At 41.6% G+C, this 16,851-nt stretch overlaps 1 protein-coding gene across 9 annotated transcripts in view; it reads left to right on the top strand.

Moving 5' to 3' along the window:
- ERBIN (erbb2 interacting protein) overlaps positions 1 to 16,851 on the top strand; it is a 119,494-nt gene that overhangs the window by 38,227 nt on the left and 64,416 nt on the right. For 7 of the 9 annotated variants that reach the window (XM_039567820.1, XM_010395345.4, XM_010395348.4 and 4 more), the window contains exon 3: positions 2,873 to 2,929. The exons of the other annotated variants lie outside the window; for them this stretch is intronic. The gene's annotated coding sequence lies outside the window, so the exon portion shown is untranslated. The remainder of the gene's footprint in view (positions 1 to 2,872; positions 2,930 to 16,851) is intronic. 9 annotated transcript variants of the gene reach the window in all.

Genomic DNA, 16,851 nt, shown 5'->3' with positions numbered 1-16,851 from the left:
TAATTACACACTTGGCTTGGAAATAGGTATGTTAGTACCCTGGCCTCTTATATAAGCACATGGCAGTGGATTTTGGATAAAGGGGTAGGGTTTAAGGGAAGACAGAGGGAGAGATATGCATTAAAGACAAAAAGGAAAGAAAGAGAAGGAGGAAGGAAAGAAAGAGATTACCAGTCCTGGCTGCAGCATCAGTCCAGCTGATGACATGTCCTGAGGCCACTGCCTGGGCTTAGGTCAGGTTACCTATTAATAGATAAGCTTTCCTTGCCCTGGAGGTAAGTGTCACACTTTCTATGCAAATTAATTACCACTCACAGTCCATTCCTCCAGGCCTTTCTGGAAATGGGTCAGAGGGCTTTGGGCATCTTTGGTGGTCTTATTCCCCCCATATAGTCCATGCCTGCTTCTCCACCTCATTTCTGTGTTTGCTGTACTGAGTTGTACTTACCTCCAAGAGGTAGAGAAAAGACCTTTGTCCCAGAAAAGTGCTGTCCTACCTCCTTATGGCCCCTGGTCCAGTCACATCTTGTTCTTTCTCACAGGGTGTCACTGCCAACAGTCCTTGTCTGTTGTTACCTGCAGTCCTTGGTTGGTGCCACAGACACCCTGCTATTGGTGTTTGAGAAAAACACATTAGCCCCTTGTCTTCTAGACTTCTACAGTTCTGGTGCACGGTTACTTTGAGCTCTTCCAAATACCCTGGTTTATTTTCTTAGAGAGTTTGTTGTGCTTTCCTGCAAACTGCCTGGTGATAGGAGTATGTGTAAGCCTTTAAGGTTCCTGCTATTGGAAACTCATCAGTGCTTGCAGTTGTAGTTACAGCACTTTCTTAGCTGTCATCTTTTGATAGAGGGTTAAGGTTCTGTGACTCAATGTCACAGTTTCAACTGACATTATGGAAACATCAGTTGCACAGAGTTCGTTGCTTTTGTTTGATTTTGTTACTGATGTCTTTTGTTCAGAGACTTGTGTAGCTGCTAAATCTCTAAAGCAGAATGACCTGAAATGTCCAGGTAGTATTGTGTATTCCTCCCCTCATGCACACACTTGCTCTATTGTTGCCTCTAGATGTTTGAGATTGGATGAGTTCCTTCTGCTTGGGTTGGAAGTCTGCGAACAGTTCAAATGGTAATGGCTCCCTATCACTGGATTTTATTCTTTTAGGCATTTCAACAGAGGCAGTGTAACAGGTGTCAGGAAATGATGCAAGAGTAATCCCTTTTTGTTTATTGTTTTTGTGATGATTATGGGGCTAGCTATTTCTTTGATAATTTTTCTTCTCTGAATGCTTTGCCAGCAGACTCTTGACCTTAGGTCTTTATCTTTCAGAGGCACAATCACCTGACTGTCTCTTTGTCAGATCCAGCTCTGCACTGTTGTGTTCTCTGGATGAATTCTGCTTATCCTAGCAAAACTATTGCAGACCTGCATTTCTTCTGTTTGGGAGTTTGTGTACAGTGCCTCTGAAATAGCTTTTATAAAGATTAAAGAGTTTTGCAGTAGGATCAAAGTGCTGTGGGAAAGGAAAGAAGCATGCAGCTATGGCAGTTTGACTGACTTTTCTAAGAGCCCAAGTTTCAGAATCTGGTTTGATCCTTGATGTCTTTCTTGATTTTTTTAATTGTCTTGAGTGGTACTGCTCTGCATTTCTGAGGCTGGCTAAACTAACAGAGAATTTTTTTTTTTTTTTTTTCAGTAGGGAACTTGAAGGGCTTGAGGCTTTAATATTACTTTTACCCCTTGCTATCTGCATGTCTTGGATGTCCTTCTGTTGAAAATAAATGAATAGTAGATCTATGCAGTGTAGTGCATTGGAGTTCACTTGTTACGAATGCAGAAGCTGACAACAGTGACTCCCAAATGAGGAATAGGACATGCAATATGCAAAAGTTGATTATAGTGCAATCCTGCTGTGGCAGTCCTGGCTTCTGGGAGTGGGAGTTCATTGTCCTGTTTCTTACCCCAAAACAAGCTTTTCTCCTGGAACAAGTTGATTTTAAATCTCTTTCAGGATCTATTTGTTTTATGGTGGCCTGGTTCTGCTTTTGTTGGAAAGAAGTGAAATACAGTTCTGTTTATAGGCAATCCTTTGAAAGAAGCTACCTGTGATCCCCACAATTTAAATTCTTTTCTAGATAATGAAAATTTGACAGATTATACGCTGCTTGACTTAGCTTCTTATCTGTTCTGCATAACTTTGTGCTCAGTTGTATGATCTGTCGGACTACAGTGACATTTAATCCCTCTGAAGATATGTTCTACTTCTGCCTTTGTCGGAGGCAAAATTGATCCTTTCCATTGGCCCAACCACTGATTTTGAGTGTTTTCAGTCAAATACATTGGATGCTTTAATTTGTTTTTAATTGTTCTACTTCAGTGAAGTTAGCATCAGAGTTCTCTTATGCCTTATAAAATGTGTTGCAACTTAAAAAAAATTCCTAAAGTTAACAATGCAAAAATGTACTCTCTTTATCTTTGCTTAATTTTTGATGTATTTTTTCTTAGAATTCTTCAGAACTGTGTGCAAGAGAAATATCTGTGTGATACTTAATATTTTCATATGTTACTATAAAAGGAGTAAAAATGAAACAACTTTGTAGACAGAATGCTTTAAAAGAAAAGTAGGATAAAAAGCAGTGTTTTATACACCAAAGAATTATCTCCTTTGAAAGTATATATGCAGTTCTGGTGTCTTGGAAGTCTTTCAAGTACTCTGAAATATTCAGGCTATTATTCACACACATGTACAGCTTTTCTTCTAACAAAACCAAAATTCTGAAAGCCAAATAAATATCCAATACAATGAAATATTAGTTTGTTCTTATCTAGTAGTGATAGGGTTGACTAAAATTTGTCCCTTTGTCCTAAACAGAATGTTGACTTTGAAAGCTCAGGGAAGAAGCAGCAGGGAGAAAAAAGTAACACAGTGGTAAGTACATTATTTGTCTTTCCTCTGGACAAACTGCCTAATGATTAAAGTAGAAATCCTCTTACTTACTTGTATTTTGTTATAATTGCCTCCAAAGCACTTGAATTTTATTCTGCATCATCTCTCATGTTACTTTGAAGGCAATTTTTTTAGCTCTGCATATCTGTTGAAAACCCAAGTAAATTACATTTATTTACATGTGTTTGTGTGCATATATGGAAAGGGGAATAGATGGAAAAGGAAAATAATTCTGTTTTGAAGCTCAGTGGCCATTATTAAGTGTCTTGAGAACTTTAGAATACTCGGTTTTGTAATTTCTTTTTTTTTTCAGTTCTTAGAAATGATAAACATTTTTTTTTTGAAAATGTGGATAAAAGGTACTTGAAAAAAATGCTTAAAATTTTTGTTGGGTCTCTTAGTGTCCTTTCTGGTTTGCTGCTCTAAAGCCTAGACATGCATCATATCATATAATTTCTCTCTTACTGGTGTGTTAACATTTTTAGCTAGAGAGCATGTATAAAAATGTGAAAAGTGTTAACAAGACAAAGTTTGATTTGCTTTCAAAGCTCAATGGAAAAGCAACACATGTTCAGAATCAGCTTTTTTCTATATTAAGTGTGCCAATGCAGATGGCACTAACTTGCTTTTGCCTCATATTGTAAGTGTTTGTAGAGGCAAGTATTTTTCATGAATAAAAAGAGTATCCAATAGAATATTTAGTCGTCAGAAGTTCTATATGAATTCCTGTGGAGAAACTGTTACTGCCTAGTCCCCCTCCTGCCCCAGAAAAAAAACCCCAACAACATATGACAGCAGCTTCCATCTGCTCTGATTTTATTAATAGTGCTGCTCAGATTGTGGAAATGCTAATAAATATTGACTCCTCAATGACTGTAATTTTGAGACTATAAAATATTAGTTCAAAGGATACAAAATCTTCTGCGTATTTTATCTGGCATTTCTATAAACAGCAAATGCTTAAGTAGATAGAAGCATGTGCGCATGCTTGTGTTTTCTAACCTTTTGTATAGCCTACAATGCTGTAGGCTTTGTGTGCTTTGGCATTCTCCACTGAGCTAATAATCTGTGCTGTTGCTGCACTGCCTCAGCTGTGCTTGCTGCACTGTAAGGTTTGTTGCTTCCTATGGGCAAATGACTAGTAATGCCTCTTACCTTCACTACCCCTGTGCTGTTTCATCTCTTTTGACTGTGGTGGTATAACTAGAGGAATTAAGACAGTGTCTCTTCCTTTCTGCTGGAATAGATGTTGATGGTATGCAGTACACTGTATTTTCTCATATGGTAGATCCAAATGTAATCCCTCCAAGAACTAAACCTGAAGCATAAGCTTTATGCTTCTTATGGTTTTTTACCTCTGCCAGAAGCTTACCATGTTTTAGTCTGGTTGCTATGTGTATTTAATTTTCATTGTTTTCTTTGTTTAGAAAGTCAGGAATTTGTTTCCGTGGATCTTTTTCACAGTAGCAATGAAAGAAAATGAGGTTATTTAATGCAGAAATTAGTGGATTTGGAAAGCAAAGCAGTTCTGAAGTATCTTGGTTCCAGTCAGCTGTACTAAATAGCTGTGATTACTAGGTATATAGTAGCTGTGATTATTTCTATTGCATATTTTAAAAAAAGTAGATATGGATAGTGGGGGATGGAGTGCACTTCAGTATCCTTTTGGGATAGGTATTTCATATTCCTGGCTATGCATTAACTTAAAAATGAGAAAAATTAAATCCGAACTGTGTCAGTTCCATAATGTAAAGGAATTCTTTAGCCATCTGAAAACACTAGTGTTGAAATACTGAAATACCAATGTCAATGGCTTTTAAAAACGCTTGGGTTTTTGCGTATTCCATGAAGGTTTGTGGGACTCCTGCGGTTTCCTTTAGACTTCAGTTTGCCATACTAAAAATCACTGCATTTATATGGTGCTTTTTTTTTTTTTTTTTGATCTGAGGAAGAGAAGTGGATGAGATTCAAACACAGTAGTTTTAAAAATCAATTTATTCCTCCCTCTTAAGGTTTTCTTAGTAACACGACAAATACACACCCAAAGAATATGCAATCAAGTGAAACATCAGAAATGAAGCTCAGATCTAATGCTAATCTCAGCAGCGTTGTTAATGGTATCCAATTAGAAACCATTCTTCAGAGGAAGTGTTATACTGGCACTTGGATAGATTTACTGTCCAGATGGGAGTTATTTTCTAGGGCTGTCTCAGAAAAAGAGCAAAAGAAAATGTGTGAGAACATACTTGAAACTACCTGGGCTGCAGTTGTGTTATGACAGTGTGTGTGTTGCTGTGTAGTGTCATGTAGTGTTAATATGAAAAGTCAATATAAATATTAAAAAAAAGAATAAAAAGTACATTTGCTTGGTTATCTGAATATTTTAAGTTCTAGTTTTTTCCTGTAAACTTAATCTGTAATTTTTCTCTCTCTCTTTTGGTAAGGATATTGCTGTAACAGATCTTGCCTTAAATTCACAGAATCACAGAAGAGTTACAGTTACAAGGGACCACTGGAGATCATCTCATCCAAGGCAGGGTCACCTAGAGCAGGTTACAAAGGAACAGGTCTCTCTGTGTTTTGAATGTCTCCAGAGAGGGATGCTCCATGATCTCCTTGGGCAGTGTGTTCGGTGCTGTGCCACCCTCAACATAAAGAAGTTCTTCCTTAGCTTGAGGTGAAATTTCTTGTGTTGTAGTTTATGACCATTGCTTCTCATCCTGTATCTGGGCACCACTGAAAAGTCTGGCACCATCCTCTTGGCACCCATCTCTGAGATATTTATATGCCTTAATGAGATGCCCTCTCAGTCTTCTCTTTTCTAGACTAAACAGGCCCAGCTCTCTCAGTCTCTCCCCATAAGAGAGATGCTCCAGACCCCTCATTATCTTTATGACCCTTCGGTGGACACGTTTCAGAAGCTCCATTTCTCTCTTGTACTGAGGAGCCCAGAACTGGACACAGCACTCCAGATGTGACCTCACCAGGGCCCAGTAGAGGGGGAGGATCAGCTCCCTTGACCTGCTGGCCACACTCTTCCCGACGCACCCCAGGATCCCACTGGGCCTCATGGCCACAAGGACACACTGCTGGCTCATTGTCACCTTGTGATCCCCCAGAACTCCCAGGTCCTTCTCTGCAGAGCTGCTCTTTAGTGGGGCAGCCCCAGCCTGTGCTGGTACTTGGGGTTACTCCTCCCTGGGGCAGGACCCTGCTCTTCCCTTGTTGAACCTCACTGGGGTTCTCTCCATCCAACTCTCCAGCCTACCACGGTCCAGCCGGAGGGCAGCAGAGCCTTCAGGTGTATCAGCCAACCCCCCCAGTTTGTATCATCAGCAAACCTGCTGAGGGAACCTTGTATCCCTTCATCCAGGTCAGTGAGAAACAAGTAGAGTGAGACTGGACCCAGCATTGATCCCTGGGGAACACCACTGACTGCAGGCCTCCAACTGGATTCTACTCCCCTGACCCTCTGAGCTCTGCCATTCAGCCAGTCCTTGATCCGACTCACTGTCCATTCATCTAAACCACATTTCCTGAGCTTACCTATGAGGAATGTTAAGCCTATGTAGCTGAACCCTCAATGACCAGGGGAAGGTCTTCCTTTTTCCAGCCTTCCTCTCCTTGCCCCAAGGTCTGGGATTCCTTAGGGCTGGCCTCAGCAGTTAACACCGAAGCAAAGAAGGCATTCAGCAGTTCTGCCTTTTCTGTCTTCCATCACCAGGACATCCATCTGACTCATGAGTGACCCCACATTTTCCCTAGTATTCCTTTTGCTGATGATGTACTTGTAGAATCCCTGCTTGTAGTCCTTGCTATTCCATTACAGACTCAACTTGAAGTGGGTCTTGGCCTTCCTTGTCACATCCCTGCATTCTGTGACAATGCTCCTGTCATATTCCCATGTGGCCTGTCCCTTTTTTCCACATTCCATAAATTTCTTTCTTCTATTTGAGATTTTTTAGAAACTCCCTGCTCATCCATAAAGGTTTCCTGCTCCCTTTGCTTACTTTCTGGTTCATGGAAATGCACTGGTCTTGAACTTGGAGGAAATGATGCTTGAATATTGACCAGATTTCTTGGACCCCCTTCTCTTCTAGAGCCCTAACCCTTGAGATTCCTCTATGCAGGTCTTTGAAGAGGTTAAAGTTAGCTCACTTGAAGGGTAGGGTTTTAGTCCTGCTTGCTGCTTTGCTCCCTCTACACAGGATCATCTTGAGTTCCACCGTCTTCTGGTTGCTACAACCAAGGCTGCCTCCAGCCTTCACATTCTCAGTCCTTCCTAGTTTGTTTGTACAAGGTCCAACAACACATCTTTCCTTGTTAGTTCTTCTACCACTTACATCAAAAAGTTACCTTCAATGATCTGCAGGAACTTCTTGGACTGTGTGCTGGGTCATATTGTCTCTCCAAAAAATGCTGAGGTGACTGAATTACAGATACATACTCCCATATACCTCTGACTTACTGATGTCTCAGTCTAGGCTTATAAGGGTATTGAGTATTACTGCATTTCAATTAAAGGCTGCACTTGAAATAGAATATTTTATTATGTAGGTTATTTGCCAGAGATTTTTTAATACTTCTGTTCCGTTTTGACAGTCATTCTGGTTTTGTCATTGTTAAGCTTTGCCATGATAAGGCCAAGTACTGCTGACTGCTTTGCTGCAGAAAATAAATAGAAATAATTATTCTGGAGAGTTCTTTTTATTTATCTTTTGTTTAGGGTGGGTTTTACTTGTCAAAATTAACTCCTGCGGTTTATATCTGTTGCAACACATACCTAGTTAGAGATTGTTTAGTTCCAGTAGAACAGGAAAATGCTGTTGTTGAACGAAGAAAATGTTATTAATACAGGCAACACCACTGCAACTGCAACAAGTGAAGAGGCTTTATACGATGGCTTACATTCTACTTGTGTAAAGGATTTCTGATTATTTTAAAGCAAAACAAAATAGAAATAGTAAATTGTAATCTGGTTAGAATTTATTTATAGAATGCAAGAAAGAGATAATTTAAGTAAACGTCTCCAGAATTCATACCTGACATTGCTTTTCTGGGAGTTAACTGACATTATCTTGCTGCCTTGGCTCTTGGAGATGGGTGGATGGTTTGGGGTTTTTTTTTTTCAGTTGGTTTAATATATAGAGGCACTGAGAACTTGCGAAGTAGTTAACCAAGAGGAACTTTGAACTTGATACTTTGGCAAGTTAGGAGTAGAAAATGGCTGGGTTTGGTTATATTCTGATATTCTGGATCAGTAAAAAACCCCTGATTTCTGCACTCTCTGTTCCCTTAGTTTTCTCAGAAGACTTTAGCGAACATCCTTAATATTTTTCATTTAACAATTGGCTGTATTTACTAGAACATTCTTCCTCTTGTTATTACCATTCACTATTGTTGTTTCAAGACTAACACCTTTTATTTCTTTTCCTCTGAATGCTGTCTGTGAGCAAGCACAGCGTGTTTTTTGGTGTTCCTTACCTGCATGAGGACATGCGGCCATGGATGCAGTTTAGCGTTGGTTTTATGCCAGAACCGAGGGGCCTCAGACTATAGCTTCATATTAAAATGGTGTTCATTTTATTTCCAACCACTTGTTCATTCTCCAGAGTCCAGTACTTTGGTTCATTTGTACTGACATGTTTGCCAGTCTCATTCAGTGAAATGTGTGACATAACCAGTCCAGTTTGGGGATTTTCTTTTTCTAGAAGAGACACAAAGAAATAGCTTGGATGAGAAGGAAGGAAGAAGGAAGTGAAAATACATTAAGTTGGCATTGTCACCAAATGAGGCTTCACCATCTCAACCAGACAATGTCAGTGATAGTTAAAAAGGGACAGTTTCTCCTCAGTGCAGGCTGTCTTTGCATATTCCAGGTCCTTGTCAGTGGCCATCAGGTTTGAGCCATCTTTTCCTTTCCAAAAGATGACAAGAAAAAAGATTGGAAAGAAGCACACTTTCAAACTAGTGTTTGCGAAATGGTTGCAGTTTGTTATTTTAAGAGTTCACCTTTCCTGCCCAAGAGGTCTGGATTTATTTTAGGGGAAGTCTGTACCAACCCTTAGTGTCACCCCGTACACACTTTTTTTTTCCCCCGTGATTTGCTGATGACTAAGAGATGCCAGGTACTTTGAGTTTAAAGAGTGAATAATTCTGTACTTTGTTTACTGTAAAAACTAGGGTGTTTTGTGTTCCTTCTAGAAGTACTATGTTGTTTATCGTTTTCCCAAGTTCATGAGGGTTAGTGCTGTTTTTAACTGGAAGACGTTCACATAAATTGTGGTGTTACTTTTCACAATACAGTATCTCCCATCGAGAAACCAAAAAGCCTGTGTTTTGGTGTCTTCTGTGGTGCTTGTTGCTGCTTTAGGGAGAGAAAAACCCTTACAGGTTTTTTCGTAATTCTTTGTTTCAACATGAGTATGTTGGAACTTCTGTCAGTTGGCCAATTAAGCCTTTTTGTATTTGTCTGGCAGCATGTTAGGTTACATGCTCCCCAACACAATCTTGCCCTTTCCTGTGTTTACATGTGCTCAGCTCCGTAATTCTGCACTAGTTTGTAGGTAGTGGGGTGAACTAAAAAGTATTTCACTGTGTATTTTGTGTGCCTAGTTCATCTTGCCTTTCTGTATAAATATTTGATAGCTGGTTTCATTTTCAACTGCTGCTGCAGTAACATCCTTTTAAGAGGTCTGGAAGGGGGAAGCAGTGCTTTCTCGAGCATGAGTGATCCCATCCTGTTATCATCAGACAGGAAATCTAAGGGACTAATGATACAGTGAAACTACTGCTCTCAAAGCAAATTAATGTAGACTGGGGACAAAATTACTGTGATCCTAAGCTCTACTTGAGGTTGAAATGAAAATGGCTGATGGGGTGCTGGCAGGTTTACACATGCTGTTGGAGTGCCAGATACTTGGATGATGGGAGTAAGCAGGGAATCATCAGAGTTCAAGGGAAGAGTGATGGTTCACTGAATGTTGCTAGTCTCTTCTAGATAAGAGTTTAGCAATCCAGGGTTGTTGCTAATCTTGTTTTCTTTGAAACACTGGTCTTCAAACCAATGCTTTTCTTTTCTGCTTGACTGATTTTATGCTATTCAGTTTTACTGTTCATGGTTTGTACTGGGTGTAAGTGGCAAGGATTTAGTAGTTGGGGTATGGTGTCCTGTTGGGGTCCCTCCCCCTGCCATGGAGCCCTGGGAGAGGGGCCCTGAGGGCACAGACACGGGGTTTCCCTGCTCCTGGTCAGCCTCATTCCCATTGGTTGGTTTGTGTTCCCCTGTGTTGCCAAGGACCCTCGGGTCCCGTGACTGAGGGAGTTCCTGAGGAGGGCCCTGGCCATGCGGCTGGAGAAATAAATATCTCTGAAATATCTACCACGAATCTGTCCATATATACTTCGTTTCCACGGGACTCCTGGTTTGAAATATGCTTGTTACAGTAATCCCCGCTGTAACAAACTGGTGGAGGAATGTGGGCAAGATACTGATCCCTGAGGAAGATTCGTGAGTAAAATAACCACTCCAGACGTCTCTCTTCTCATCTTGGTTTGGATATTCTCTCTGGACTATGGAAGAATCATGGGAAATGGGGCTCTCTGAGCCACAGAAAAAAATGTACCTAGAAGTAAAAGGAATCCTTGAACAACAAAACAAAAAAGTAATGCAACCGGGAGATCTAGAACATTTTTTCATCTGCCTTTTCAAAAGGTTCTCCTGTATTTCTCGAGACTTACTTTTTGATATTGAACCTCCTGTATCTTGTGAGGGGTGTTTCTGGGATGAGATCTGGGATAAAGTAAGGGATCAAAGAGAAGCTTTCCATGCATACCTTATAATCAGGGAAGCTCTTGAGGAGCATTTGTATGGTCCCATTACCCCTAAAGCAGAAGATCATACTTACCCACGGCCGAGGTCGCGCGGCCGCCACCCCAGGGGCGCGTGACTGCAGCCGTGCCGGCGGAGGTGCCTGCGCTGGATGTGCCCGGCCCCCTTGGGAGCGCGTTCCTTATCGCAGACCCCATCCCTGTCTCGGGGTCCCCGGCCACGCAGCCGCGAGTGAGGGAGCGATGCCGCAGGCACCACGGGTGCCGTGGGCCACGAGGAGCCAGGAACCGGGCATCGGCGTGGCAGGCCGCTCTGAGCACACAGCTCGGAGAGCCCTGCAGAGGGAGAAGCGGCGATTTCCACAGCGACACGAGAAGCCGCGCAGCGCAGCGCCGAGCAGAAACGGGGCCGCTCTCAAAGCAGCGTGGAGTTGGCGGAGCGGAACCACTCACAGGGCACGGGGCCGGCGGCGATGGCAACGCGGGGCCGCGCAGAGCCCAGACACGCGCCGGAGCAGCGCCGCTCGGAGGGCATGGAGCAGCCGCAACGTGGGGGCCCAGCTGAGACGTCGGAGTCGGCGAGGCGGTGGCCATGCAGGACCAGCAGCCACAACAAACACACAAGCACGTGATAGGAGGAGTTGTAGCCACGAAAATCACAGGAACTGTGAAATGGTACAATGTAAAAAACAACTATGGATTTATGACACGAGATGATACAGGGGAAGATTTATTCATCCATAGAACTGCCATTAAAAGGAATAACCCTAAAAATTACCTGCAAAGTGTAGGAGATGGGGAAGTTGTACAATTTGATATAGTGCAAGGAAAGAAGGGTTTACAAGCAGCAAATGTTACTGGGCCTGGAGGTATTCCCGTCAAAGGCAGCCGTTATGCACAAAATTATAAACAATATCCATCCCAGCAACTTCCCTACCCGCAACCTACTTTCCCCTTTTACCCTATACCCAATATGAACCCCTTCCTAAGTTTACCCTATCCCCAGTTTATTCCTAATCCGTTTTTCACCCCATGGCTTCCCTATACAATTCCATTTCCCTACAATTCCTCTCCGATGCCGAGGGGGGGATGAAAAGGGGGAAGGAAGAAATTAAACCCTCTCCTGCCTCAGTTTCCCCACAAAGCATGCCCAGAGAGTTCTGTCTCCCTTCTGTCAGCCCTAAGATGTTCCACAGAATCTGTTTGGACATTTAAAGACTCAGGAGGGTGGCTTGTTTTGTCTTGAAACTGTTCTTGTTATGTTTATCCCGTTGTTTTCATTCTCCTTTTATTAAAATAAAACGGGTGAGATGTTGGGGTCTCCCCCCCTGCCATGGAGCCCTGGGAGAGGGGCCCTGGGGGGGAGACACGGGATTTCCCTGCCCCTGGTCAGCCTCATTCCCCATTGGTTGGTTTGTGTTCCCCTGTGTGGCCAAGGACCCTTGGGTCCCGTGACTGTGGAGTTCCTGAGCACAGCCCCGGCCATGCGGCTGGAGAAATAAACATCTCTGAAACATCTACCACGAATCTGTCCATATATACTTCGTTTCCACGGGACTCCTGGTTTGAAATATGCTTGTTACAGTAATCCCCGCTGTAACAGTGTCCCACCTGTAAGGGGAAGGGAGAAGCCAAGATTTGTAGATGCTTTTCAAAAGGAATAACTAAAATTAGAGAGTCCACAAAAGCTTATAAAATATTGTTAGTTAATTAAACATGATACGGAAGTCAGTATGTTAGTCCTACACCTCCTAACGTAAGTACACAGCAGTGGGTTTTGGATAAAGGGAGACAGAGAGAGACACAAAGGTGGAGAGAGAGGAAGGGAGAAAGAGATATTACCAGTACTGGCTCCTGCATTGATCCAGCCAGTGGGATGTCCAGGGTCCGGGGGCACCCATGCACCTGGGCTTGTTTTTGGGTGCCTTTTTAACAGATAAGTGTTCCCTGTCCTGGAGAAAAATTTTGGATTTTCTATGCAAATTAGTCATCATGCACAGTCTGTTATTCTAGGTCTTTGTGGAAATGGGTCAGAGGGCTTTGGTGGTCTTGTTCCTTCCCGCCCCCCCCGCTGTCCATACCTGCTTCTCCACCTCATTTCTGTGTTTGCTGTACTGAGTTGTGCTTATCTCCAAGAGCTAGAATAAGGACATTTGTCCCAGAAAAGTGCTGTCCTACCTCCTTATGGCCCCTTGTCCAGTCATATCTTGCTCTTTCTCACAGGGTGTTACTGCCAACAGTCCTTGTCTGTTGTTACCTGCAGTCCTTGGTTGGTGCCACAGCTATCCTGCTGGTGGTGTTTGAGACAAACACATTAGCCTCTTATCTTCTGGGATTCTGCAGGGGGTCTGCAGGTGTGACTTCACCACATGCAGAAGCTGCCTGAAGCTGCCCCCATGCTGGATGGAGCTAATTCCAGCTGTTTCCAAAATGGACTGACTACTGAGTCAGTCAGTAATCTTGGTAGCACCTCTGTGATAACATATTCAAGGAAGCATTAAAAACAACTGTATAACAGCCAGGTGAGAAAAGTGAGAGTATGTGGGACAACCCTGCAGACACCAGGGCCAGTGAAGGAGGGAAAGAAGGTGCTGCAGACCATTGTCCAGGGTGGAGCAGATATCCACCTGCAGCCCATGCACAGTGATGTTTTTCCCTTCCTATTCCTTCAAGAAGTGAAAAAAACCCAAAACAACTCAAGAGCTATATAAAGGTCATAATTTTCCTATTGGCTGTGAACACTGAACCTCAGGTGAACTTGTGTCAAGGCTCTAATGGTTTAGGGAACAAGAGAGTTTTATTTGTGTTTCAGGTTTTTTCTTTTTTTTCCTTTGAGTTCTTTATTATATCTGCCCCATAAAGAATTGGAGTTGTTAAGTGGTGGAGAAAAATAAGCCATCACAACGTTTGAGGTCTGCAAAGCAATTTTATGTTGTTGGATTTGGTACTTCAGGTGGTCTGATGTTGTGGTATATTAGGAAATGAAGATTTTTCTGCCTGCTAGACTTGCCTGTTCTATGGGCAGGAAAAAATTGCTATCCTTTGTGTTCCTTTCTACATTCTGTGTATTTACTCAAACTAAACATGCTCCTATTTGGAGCAATATAAGAAAAGCACATGTTGTATGTGAAATCATGTTTTCCTGTCTCAGATTGTTCTAACAGTGGATTCTCTGATTCCTGATTCATCCATTACAATTTTTCTGCTTGGGCAACTGACCACAAGATGGGTAGACAGAGATAAGAAGTGGTGTGTACGTCTGACTGTTGGTTTATAAAATGTATATTGTAAGGGGAGTGGTGGTGGGGAATATTTCCTGCCACTATCCTGACGCACCCATTTCCTAGTATTGGCAGCCATCTCTGTAGTAGAACATGAGCGTTAAACAGTTCTTCCTGTATGCGTAGAAGTAAAATTTGAAGAAACATAAAACAATTTTGAATTAAATCACATTGCAGTTTCCTGCCTTCACTTAAATGCAGGTTTTTAGGTTCATTCTGGGTTTTGAAGAGTTACAATTAGGTATATACCCAGGTGCTTTGGAGGGATGGTTGTTTATTTGATACTTAAATATAAGTCTTGACTATTTTGGCTTAAAATGGGAGCTGTGAGTTCAGGTACTTCAAGGGACATGGTAACTGAAGGAGATATGACCCAGCACTGTGGTACTGTACAGGCATTTGTTTACTAATCCGTTTACAGTGCTGTTGATGCATGTGATCTTTTACCAGATCCTTCTTCCCCCACACCTTCTAAAAGCTCAAGGTCTCTCTTACAAAATAAAGGAATAAGCTAGGTAAACTAGGTATATGTGGGTTTTGCTTTGTTAGGCCTTGTAAGTTTTGTTGCTTCAGAAACTGTAGAGACAATGGACAAGTAGGACCCATGTGAAGAGAACAGCTGCTGAAGAGGGGGTGAACAACGTAACGAATGTGCTTTTTGGGTGATTTGAATGACAAGTAGTATCTTTTTTTGTTATTTATATGAAGCTGTAGTAAGCTTTTTAATATTCTGCTTTCAAAATATAATTCTCAGAAGTTGAAATGATTGGACAGAGTGGACTTATTGACGGCTGCAGCTGGTGGGAAATGGGCATGCCTTTCGCTGCCAGACTTCTGGTAATCAATTCACATGTACAATCTCTGCTTCCAGTGCTTGTTTCCATGACACATGTTCTTCTGTTGATACTCCTGTTTAAAGAGACTGCTGTTGACACTTCTTTCAAAAGTGTCATGTTTTTCCACAGCTTTGCCATTCCCTGAACTGCTAGTGAAAAGAGACAAAATTTCTTTTTTGTCAAAGGCTTTTTTGGTTTTAGGTGTTGGCCAGGGAATTCAACTTGTGTTTTCACATGCAGTATCAGCAGCTTGGAGAAGGCGTGGGTAACTTGGACCCAGTGAGCACTTCAGCTTCCATAGCATCTTTGGCATCTGTCTGTGGGTGGCTGGAGTATGTCATTCTTGAGCCTGTTCCTGTGGAAGAGGCAGCAGGAGGTTGTGCTATCTGTTTTGCTGACTTGCCCATTTTCTGGACATCCCCAGTGTGAAATTTGCAGTCTCCAAACTCTTTGCATTGCAATACAGTTAAATGTTTTTCTAATTTTTGGATCACTTTTTATTTAAATAATATGGCTGGAGTTTTATGGGAAATACTGTGTTTTGATAATCAACATTGTAATCAAATTCTAGCAACGTGGAAGCATTGTTTAAAAATGAGGTTTTGACTTGCCACTATTCTAATGAAGAGTTATCTTCCATTTTTTTATTGGATGGATGTAGACTCTGACTGTTCACGGTCTGAGTGATAAATTCTACTTCTGGTTAATGAAAACACTAAAGTATAGCAGTCCCTTGATCTGTTGCCACATGAATTATACATACTGTGAAGTATTTGGCAAGCTAAGCTGCACATAGAGGAAAATCCAAGCACATTACTTGTTTTTGTGTCTTAGTGAGAAAAGGGGTCTTGCAGCTTGTGACTTTAGTGCCGTGGGCATGGTATTTTATGTTCTCCCTGTATTATTAACATACTGTCTGAAAGTTGAAGTGCAGTCTGCTAAATGTGTCTGAAAGATTTTTTTGGCACTTGGAGGAGAAAGTTTCCTGTCACCAGTCCAGAAGTTGAAATATAATTTCAGCAGTTAAAAAAAAAGGAGGTAAAAAAGGCATATTTTCATTTGGAGTGTTGGCAGTTTGATTGAGAAAATAAACACTCAGTGCTGCTTTGGAGAAGTATGTATTTTTAGGCCAATTTCCTGAGGAAATGGAGCTGACATGATCGTGTTGTTGGTCTACATATGTTGGTCCTTCTTGAAAAATTGAGTCTGTCATCTAATTTCAGACAAACTTGAAACCTGAGGTGGAATTCTGAAGATTTTGTGAAAATCCATTGCTAATTAGAGAAGGAGACCTAAACTTGTTGCTGAGGAGAAAAGAGGCAAGAACATGGCTAGTGTATGCTGTCAGTAATTAGCTAGTCAGCACCTTTTAGGTTTGTCTTCTCAGGCTGAATAGGAATATTGTAAAGTCATAGAGAATAGAAGGACCTATTGTAACAATGAGTTTAAAGGAAGAAAGATACATTCCCATAGCAAGGTGAGGTTTCCTTGTTCCAGTTGTGCACAGCAAGATGTGTTGAAGTTTTCAAAAGGGAATGAAGTTGCAAAAGAGGTCACTTTGTTATCTCTGCTCTTGGAAACCTTTCCTTTTAAACTGCAGATAGAACAGTTGTTGTTTTTTCTTTGTTGTATTCTGACATTAAATGAGGGATTTGGAGTTAGGATATGTGAATTTACATGTACAAAAAAATACCTGATTAGATTCTGTATAGCTACATCTTAATTCTCTGTAGAGGGTGGATTTTATTGTGCTAAACAAAAATAACCCATTAACCTTTGTAAACGTGGGATAAGCTATGTTGTAAAGACACAACTGACAGTTCAGTGCTGTTTCAAAGTTCTCTGATTCTCTGCAGTGTAGGGGTGTGTTAGCTGGTGACAAGTCATATGCTAAACTTTGGCTTTGTCTTCTGGTATCTGTAGGTATGTTAACCCCATTTAATGTCATCAGAGTTCT

The sequence above is a fragment of the Corvus cornix genome, chromosome Z, assembly GCF_000738735.6.
Source record: "Corvus cornix cornix isolate S_Up_H32 chromosome Z, ASM73873v5, whole genome shotgun sequence".
NCBI lineage: Eukaryota > Metazoa > Chordata > Aves > Passeriformes > Corvidae > Corvus > Corvus cornix.
The sequence above is the reverse complement of the archived record's forward strand: the minus strand, read 5'-3'. Positions and strand labels throughout refer to the sequence as shown.